This window comes from Penaeus monodon, unplaced genomic scaffold (assembly GCF_015228065.2).
Source record: "Penaeus monodon isolate SGIC_2016 unplaced genomic scaffold, NSTDA_Pmon_1 PmonScaffold_90, whole genome shotgun sequence".
In the NCBI taxonomy this organism is placed as follows: Eukaryota; Metazoa; Arthropoda; class Malacostraca; order Decapoda; family Penaeidae; genus Penaeus; species Penaeus monodon.
Genome location: NW_023664325.1, coordinates 167,884 through 178,424, shown reverse-complemented (window position 1 = coordinate 178,424; position 10,541 = coordinate 167,884).

Genomic DNA, 10,541 nt, shown 5'->3' with positions numbered 1-10,541 from the left:
TCGCCCCTTTTTTTTTGAACATTCTGGGGATTTTGTAGTCGTATTTTCGCCGTGCTGCTGTTACAGGGCTGTGTTGGCACTGGTGAGGGGCATCCGGGAACGAGGAAGGTCGTTCAAGGTGGCCCTCCTCCTCCCACCTTATTCTCCTGCATACCATCGAGCGCGAGATACTCTGGTATCTATGGTATTTCACTCGTCCCAAATGATGCGTATTCTATTTGCAATTTAATATTGCCTTGCATCCATCTTGATAAAGGTGTCAGCTTGGGAGCCTCGTTTTTACCTCGGATTTCCCATATGTCACTATGACGTCATATACCATCGGACATATTTTCTTTCTTGCTTAGCGATATGAATATTCAGGAATTTATAAAGATTTAAATAAAGAGTATAAAATATACGATTTCGTGTTTTTCCTTCTTTTTCCCAGATTGCCCCTTTCTCTTCAAACTACTCAGGTTCGGGTGGACAGACAAGCGTTTAGATCAGTTTTCACACACCGGGAAAATTAGTATTGTTATCAAGATAATGTATCGCTGCTTTGACATGCACTGACAAATACAAGGAAACTATAAATTGCATACGTGACAGATAAATGTAGAGAGCAAGATTCAATTCCCATTCTGTTAGAATGAACAAGATCTTTCAAGACATCAGATATCATACAGCACATGTATTGGGAGTACGTCTTTTTAATTTTCACCCTCCTTGGAATCGCCTCAGCTAGTAGTTGTTCGAGCTAAAACAACATTTATGTTCTCGCTCAGTTGAAACAAACATTTATGTTCTCGCTCAGTTGATTTAGTGCGAATGCACGACTTCTGAATAATAATAACGAAAACTATGATCAGAATAAGAAAAGAATTATACATACTATTGCGTTACTAATCACAAAATACTGACTTGGTATTCTATAGACATTGCGCGGGGGCGCAACACACAGACACGCACACACGCACGCACGCACGCACGCACGCACGCACACACACACACACACACACACATACACACACACACACACACAAATACACACACACACACAAATACATACACACACACATACCAACACATACACACGTACCACACACACACTGTGTATTTTTATATTCATTTAGCCCTACTGCGGCATTGCCTTCAGGTAATGTTCTATAACGGATTTTTATTTATTTATTTATGTATTATACTATAATATATTTTTTTCTTTTTTTTCTTTCTTCTTCTTTTTCTTTAGTGTTTGCTTCTGGCGAAAAGGAAAACTCACTTCATGGTTCGATTAGCCACTGTTACAAGGTGCAGCTACGAGAACCATTTACAAAGATGTCGGCGACTTTGAGAATTTTGATTTAATACAACTGCCATATTAAAGCACGAAGCGTTTTCAAGTTTCAAGAATATGCAGCATAAGTGATACTTACTGTGTGAAAGAAAGGGGAAACAGCCGCCTCACCTTCATAGGTGTTGACATTTCGTTAAACAAACAATTGCAGGGAATCGCATTAAAAAATATCACACTACATATTCAACGATGACTAATACTACATGTTTGTTATCACTTGTGTGAAGAAAACGAAAGATCATATGGCTTACGTAGTTTCCAAAAATAGATACTTATACGCTTATTGGTCATTTATAACTACCAATCACTCACTTTCTTATAAAAACCTAGGGTTTCGCCTCATTCATAAAAAAAAAAATTCGCAATTGTACATATAAATTTTTAAAAAGTAGAAGAAATAGATTAAATTAAAGATAGAATAAACGAAAAAAAAGATCTTGCAGATCATTTATGCTCACCTTCTTCAAGATGGTTTTCGCGAGGCTGCCAGGTATATAAGGCACTTGTCTCCCGTAACCGATGCCTGAGTGTTCCTCGAGCTGCCCTTGACTCCTAACAGGCCAACTTGGTAAGCCCTCAGTGGGATTTCAATTGTAATTATACAAACTAAAGCTTACGGATAGTACAATAAAGATTTATTGCAAACAAATAAAAATGAGTCTTTTGATCAAGTGTGTATATACACCCCCTCCCCACACACACGTGTGTGTGTGTGTGTGTGTGTGTGTGTTGTGTGTGTGTGTGTGTGTGTGTGTGTGTGTGTGTGTGTGTGTGTGTGTGTGTGTGTGAATATATATATATAGATATATATATCATATATATATATATTATATATATATATATATATATAGTATATCTGTATACATACACATGTACATATATATTTGGGCTACTGAACTGGCGGCCCGCGATCCGAATTCGGACCTATGTGTTATAGCGGGCCCTAGGCTCCAGGAGAAAAAGTATATTTAAATAATATTAAGGTTCCTGGCGAAGGATTCTTGAAAGTGTGGATATAGAATGAGTAAAATTTGTATGGAGTACTCAGATTAGGGGTTTTTATTTTCATGATTGCATGTAAAATATTTATCGGACCTTGAATATGTTATAACTTGTCTAACTGAATCTTTGCTCATGATAGTTAAGCACCCCTGATATATATAAAAAACTAAAATATACATACATACACACATACAATATATATATATAATATATATATATATATATATATATATATATATATATATATAATATATATATATATATAATATGTGTGTGTGTGTGTGTGTGTGTGTATGCGTGTATGTATGTATATGGCATATACATAAGCATGATTTCTTTAAGCCAATTTACCAATAGACTCCAAGTCCAATTTAGAACCATCAACTTAGCGAGGGCATAGATGACAATTTATCTGACCTCGTTGGCCTCCCAGTTCATGCCCAGCACCCAATGTGGTAAGGTCGGCCCAGCCTACGCCCTCGGAGCGGATGGCCGGACACGTGAACCCGTCATAAAAAACTACACTACCCTGCTGCACTAAACCGGGAGTTCTGATACTTTACAAACTGCCACTAAACCAGAGTTCTGAGACTCTTACAACTGGCAGCAGTTGGTCGTTGCGTCCTTTAAGCTCGCAACTCGAGCACACAGTTTCTGAAAACCCACTCAACCGTTTCCCGAAGCCCTTTGTCTACAAAACCACGTTAATAAAACGTTCCGGCCCTTCTATTCTTTTCCCTTCCTTCTCCCCCCACAAATGGTTAAGCTTTGGGTTTTGTTGGGAAAAGTGCTAACTGACAGCAAATGGCAAGTTCTCACACTTTTTTTCTGACCCAGATCGCTATTAACAGAGATTCTATATTGCTTCAACTGCAACAAATTTAATGCGTTAAATGATTTTATCTTTATCACAAATACCAATCATATCATTTATATCCCTCTTGTGTTTTCCCATTGACCTGACCGCACTTTCTCTTTCCCTTCCGGTCGGTGGGATATGGAAAGGGTCAAGAGAGGACTGCTTGTTTGGTTGCTGTTGTTTGTTGACAGCTGGGAATTACTGTAGCACCGTTACATTGCTCATTGGTGACATGTTCTATCAGCAATAAAACGGAGCTTTTAAAATGATTTATATAAATTTATAATTTGAGTATAGCATAGGATCTACCCCCATATCATAGTGTCTGATATAAACCGGGGTAGATCTCCGCTCCGACGTTCGATAGTAGGTACAGGCAAAAGGCACTGGTCCCTTTAACTGATGCCTAAGTGTTCCTTGAGCGCCCTTGATCCTAACAGACCAACTTAGAAGCCCTTCAGTTTTTGTTCGATCAGTAACTTTTTGAGTCGGTGTGACCGCTGTTACGCTGCTAAGTAATGTAGGGGTAGGGTCTAAGCTAGAATCATTTTTCGCTTATTAATCACGCCCTTCTCAGCCTTTGCAGTCCCCCTTTCAATGTTTTGGGTACATCCCAAGCAATTGTGTGATTCGTGAATTAGATACCTGTAGGGAGTGTCACGAGCGCCCATCACAGATACACAGAAGAGAGCAGGTTATTTTTAGATTTTTCCTGGCTTGGTTCACTTCATTGTATGGCATTTTGGGTATAGGATCCCCCCGTCATTGAAGTCTGATATGCATAGCTAGACATGGCTCAGTTCAGAATTTTGACCTCGAGAAAATTAACTTGCTAAAAAGCTTGAGAATATTTTTCCCCTTTACCATTCATTAATGTTACTTTCTGTCGCATATCCATTAGATGTTGAATTCAGTGTGGTAGTTAATATAATTTAATATAGCTAGCATTGTATTTTATCTCCGTTTTGTATAGTGAATGTCCCGGCAGGCAGCGCCCTTCCACTACATAGATCCAGCAAAGGACCAGGAACTCACCAGCGCAGGTATCAGTCGCCCCAGGATGCTGTGGATGGGCGCCGCCTGCCGGGATGCCCGCAGATCCAGTCAAACTCCAGGAGCTTGTCAAGTGCAGGTATCAGCCACCCTGAGATGCCGAAGAGGACGCCCCTGCCTGGACGTCCGTAGATCCAGACGACGATTACGAGGACGTGTGGACGAGGACGCTGCCGAGTTAGACCTGGACAAGGATACGAGGAAATCTATACAAATCCGAATTCAAGGAGGACCTGTGTGAGACCTTCGAGGATATGTGGACGTCGAGGCCCATGAAGAAGAGGACAACAGGGATGAGCAGGCACGCAGATGCACCAAGAACAATGGGAGAACGAGATGACCTGCCAAGTTAGGTCACCCTTGAGACCAATCTATGTGCCTCGAGGGGGGAGGCGTGAGTAGGTGGCCAAGCAATATGGTCTATACATAAGCATGATTTCTGTAACCCATTTTACCAATAGACCACGTCACTCCAAGTCCAATTTAGAACCATCAACTCAGTGACGGCATAGATGACGTTTTTTATATGACCTCGTCTGACCTCCCAGTTTGTGCCCAGCGCGTGACGTGGTAAGGTCAGCCCAGCCTTCCCCCTCAGGGACAGGATGGCCAGACATGTGACCCGCGCCATCCGCTTTATCCTAAGGCATCGTCTCATGTGCTCCCTCACTGTATTATACTCCTATTAATAAAAAGTCAAGCCATCATACAAAACTATCACAAAAATATCACTGCTAGCCACTAAACCAGTTCTGAGAATCTTACAATGTATGTATGTATATATGCATGCCATCTGTCTGTGTCAAGTCAGTGGTGGTTCAATATGCAAGTGGATGAGCATGTTACTAGACTGCGGGTTCCCAAAATACTATGTCTTTGTGTGTGTGTGTAGTATATTATTATATATTTTATCATATATATATATATATATATATATATATATATATGATATTATATATATATATATGATATATATATATATATATTATATAATATATATATATATATATATTATATATATATTTTATTATATATATATTATATATATATAAACTGTTTCTCGGGCTCCCAAAATACTGTGTCTGTGTGTGTGTATAATGTTTTACATATATGAAAGATGGAATAATGCAATGCCGCACTGATATCGATAAATAACAACTCTCCCTCACCAAGACTCGAAACCTAGGTCACTCTGGGTATGAAGCCGGAGGCCAGTGCTAAACCAACCATGCCACACGACCCTTAAAAGGAGTGTGCAACTAGGATCTCCCTAGCTCCATAGACATTACCTATCTACTCAAAATTGAGAAATGATAGCGAAGTTTTACGCACACTCCCCATAGGCACTCAGTGGAAATTGATTTGCAATTCAAAATCCTATGTCAGATGATTGAGGTATATTTATGAAAGATGGAATAATGCAATGCTGCATGATATCGATAAGTAACAACACCTCCCTGAGCAGGACTCGAAACTATGTCACTTCAGGTATGAAACTGGAGGCCAGTGCTAAACCAAACCATGCCACAAGACCCACAAAAGGAGTGTGCAACTAGGATCTCCCTAGCTCCATAGACATTACCCATATACTCATACTTGAGCAATGATAGTGAAGTTTTACACACTCCCAGTAGGCACTCAGTGGAAATGATTTAGCACTTCAAATCCTAAGTCAGATGTACTCACACACACACACACACACACACAACACACACATATATATATCTATATATATATATATATATATATATATATTATATTATATATATATATATATATAAAATATATATATACATATATAATATATATATATATATATATATATATATTATATATGTATAATTATATAATATATATATATAATATATTATATATATATATATATATATATTATATATATATATTATATATATTAATATATGAGTTCGATACTTTACGTTATTATTCCTTTCGTGTTGTGGTATTGTTTCATTTTGTCCGTTAGTCTGTGTGTGTGTGTGGGGTATGTGTGTGTGTGTGTGGGGTTTGGTGTGTGTGTGGGGTGTGTGGTGTGTGTGTGTGTGTGTGGTGTTTTGGGGGTGTGGGTGTGTATATATATAATATATTATATATTTTAATATATATATATATATATATATATATATTATAATAAAAATTTAATATTTTTAATAATAATAATGATTTTTATTATATATGTAATAATATATATAAAATATATATATAAAATATATTATATATATATATTATATATATATTAAAAATAATAATAATAATTGTTATTTTTATATAGTTATTTTATAATAATATTATATATATTAGATATAGATAGATAGATAGATAGATAGATAGTAGATAGATAGATAGATATAAAACTGCCATATCTTGGGGACCAATTAACTCATTCATGCGGTCATCGGAGCGAGCTAATTGGTAATAGGACTGCAAATAACGTGAGCTTATACAGGCAAGAGTTTGTTTGTCTTTTCTTCCAGACGTCATATAAAGGAATTAGCATGTCCGGGGCTTATCACTAACTTCATAATCGAAAGAATACGTCGATTATTCATTCATACAGTCATCAAAAACTACCCTTTGGGTCATCAGGAGGAGTTAGTTGGAAAAATTTTGATGCCGCGGTCTACGGGCCCCTTGTCGGTTCCCTTCACAGGTTACTGTGTTTTTTTTTTCTATGACATCATAACAGCCATGCAAGGGACGTAAATTATTCTCTCTCTCTCTCTCTTCTTTCTCTTTCTCTCTCACTCCCTCTTCTTACTCTCACCCCACTTTTTTCTCTTTTTCTCTCTCTTACTCTCTTTTTCTCTCTCTCTCTCAGGTGGTTAGATGGCCTTCAATGTTATGCCCTCTTACTAAAAGGTGTGACCAAATAGGGGGGCGTGCCCATGGCATCGCCGCCGTACTGGGCCTAAGCCACGGGCCCCTTGCGCTATGGAAACCCCCTAGCTGACCTGAAACCATACAAACACTCTACTTCGTGTTGCGGCCCCGCTCGCACGCGGCCTTCTCCCGGGGGGCCACCTACTGGGCTTTGCTGACGGGTCTTTCTTCTGCACAAGCCGGTCCCTTCCAACCTCGGTCTACGCTACACTACCAATAATCTTCCATCAATAAAAATACACGCAAGCAGACCGTGCGTTTTACAAGTACCTGACAGATAGTGGCAGTGGTGGGATGTCGCTTCTTTCATGCTTGCGACTTGAAAAAGATACATCTAGCTCGACCCCCCCCCCCCTCCAAAAACAAAACTGTAAGTACGCCATGTGTAATCCTTTTCTTTTTTTTCCTTCCCATGTGTGCATGCCGTTTTCAGAGAGGTTAAATGTCTTCAATGTCATGCCCACCTACTAACAGGGGGTGACAATAGTGCGGCGTGCAATGGCATCGTCACCGTTAGACCTAACCCATGCCACCGCGCTCATTCCCCATAGCTGACCTGGAACTGTACAGACACTCTACTTCGAGTCGCGGCCCCGCTCGCCGCGGCCTTCTCCCGGGGGCCACCTACTGGGGCTTCGCTGCCCGGGTCTCTTCTTCTGCACAAGCCGGCCATTCCAACCTCGGTCTACGCTACACTACAAAAATCTTCCATCAATAAATATACACGCGAGTAGACCGTGCGTTGCCCTGACACACTCTCTCTCTCTCTCTCTCTCTCTCTCTCTCTCTCTCTCTCTCTCTCTCTCTCTCACTCACTCTGTTATTTTTTGTATCTGTCTATCTAGTTACCTTCTTCATGTTATTTGCTTACTCTATGTCTGTCTGTCTGTCTGTCTGTCTTCTATCTATCTATCTATCTATCTATCTATCTATCTATCTATCTTAACTATCCATCCATTTATCAATCCTCTCTCCCACGGTTAGACATAGAAATCTGCATTCATACGCCATCGTCCACTCTCCCAATGATTCCCTGCTGTTAGCAGCATCTAATTGTCATCCGAGTTAATTTTTGTCTCTCCCGCTTGATTCGCCACTCGTGGCACTGAAGTCCATTTCGATAATCTTGTAGTTTTCCCGTTGTGTTTTTTCTTTGTTTCCGTTTACTTTCCGTTGCTTTTTGTTATATTTGTTTATTTTTATGTCATGTAGGTTGGCAATTTGAGGATGAGGATATAACGGCTATGTAGTGGAATAAAGATGACTGAGTGATAAGAAACACATACAGCACACGTATGGGCAGTAGGAATATAATTCAAAAATTGTATCTTTCTAATTATCTTTTTATTTTTTCTCTTTCTCACCTTCTGTGTAGATTGGTAATATAATATGAGGAAAATAAGTAAACAGTATAGAACTAGGGTTTCCAATTTTTGGTTCATGTACCTCTAGTAGTACATTTGCACTTTTCAGTGTTTTCTGTATTCCACTACTGTGCAATACATGATATAGCAATCAGCATTCAGACTGCACAAGTTTTCTTTTTTCCATCTTCCTTTCTTCCTTTTCCTCATATAGTAAGCAAAGTTTTATTTCAGTTATATCAAAAATAGGGTAAATACCATTTACTTTCACAATTATGAAAACTCCCTCGAGTATGTGATGAATCAAAATATATAGATTACCTTGTTTAGTTTGTTTTTTATACAAGCACATTTCATAATGAAAAATTCATTATTTTAATTTTATATTTTTAGGGCTACACGAGAATCTATAAAGACGCCCAAGAGGTTCAGAGAAAAAAAATAGGTGGGAACCCCTGGTATAAACGATCAGACGAAAGAAAACAAACGCGTTCACACATGCGCACACACGTGTGTGTTTTTTTGTGCGCACACACATACATTAAAACAGTGATAGTTATCATTGTTATTATATCCACATTATTATTTTCATTATTTCACTATGATTATCATACTACAATTTTTATATTGTTGGTAGGCCCAAAAACTGCGTGGCAGCTTTCTTTTATATGGAATGCATGCTGATGAAAAAAAAGTGGTAATATAACTAACAACTCGGTGTAAAGGGATGCATCGAGGGATTGCATATAGTTATATTCTCATAGATAGGGAGCGTAGAGTCATAGATTCTTTTCAGTATTTTGTATTATGTGGGCCGATGCATCGATTCATTTCATTGAAAAGATTATACGTGTTTGGGGGAGTATTAAAAAAATATTACCAAACTACCCGCTTCACATGACAGGGGAGGATCTCCGAAAGTTTAAAGAGGCGTGTGCGGTTGTGTGTGCGGGACTCGCTTTACCGAGGGCGAGAGAGAGAGAAAAAAAATCGACCATCATGATCACATGATGCGTCAAAACAATTAATTAGGTGCATGTTGCACGCACTGTCCACCGTGAGATACGAAACCAGAAAAAAAAAAACATCAGTTTTAGCTCATAATATGAGCTACGATGTTTTATTATTTTGAAGGAATTAACTCTTGACATAGCGATTCAAGTCTTACCCAATCAAGGGCTAAATATTATCAAGTTCGAATAAGAAGATGGGTTTCTTGGATAGTATTGCTTTTATGAGCGTAGTTTAGCGAATATTTCCATGACTCACATTGAGTCGGGGGATACTTTTTTTATTCGAAACATATGATTCATGACCTTCTAGCGCTTCCCATGCATATCTTTTATCAGGGAGGCAATTTTTTTGTTACGATTATTTAGATGACGAATCCAGACTGGAGGACACATCACTCCAACCGCAAAAAAAAGTTTTTTAATGTACTGACTCAGGAGCACATTTCAGATGAGGATTATTAGCACGTGCTCGACGTTTGGCGATATCTAGTTTGAAATGTACGGATGTTGGCTGATTGCTTTTCGTCATGGCGAGCCTGATTGCGTGATACTTATGGCTTTGACTTTGTTAATTGTGTATCCTTACCTGGATACGGTTTTATTCCTTTTTAATGTCGAGCAAATTAAAGATTGAGTGATATCAGATCCAGGGTTGGGAATATTAATTAGAGATAACGGTAGAAGCGGTTTTACAACCGTTGTCCGATTTTTTTTCATAGCATGAAATAGGAACTAGGTAACGTTGCCCCCAAATCAAAAGAGCAATTATATTATTTATATTGACTTCAATACTCTTTACGCATGCTGCATGAGTTATAACATACCCATAGGAGACATTCGACAATCAAATGAAAGAAAGATGCAATTGTTCTTAGAGAAAGGTATTACCGAGATATCCTACTGACTTCTCACAGAAACCCTACCAATGTCCTCGGAGGTTGCCAAAAATAACAGACGAATTGCCTTTAGCTTTAAATCATTTGAATATAGACTTTAATCTGTTATCTAACTATCAG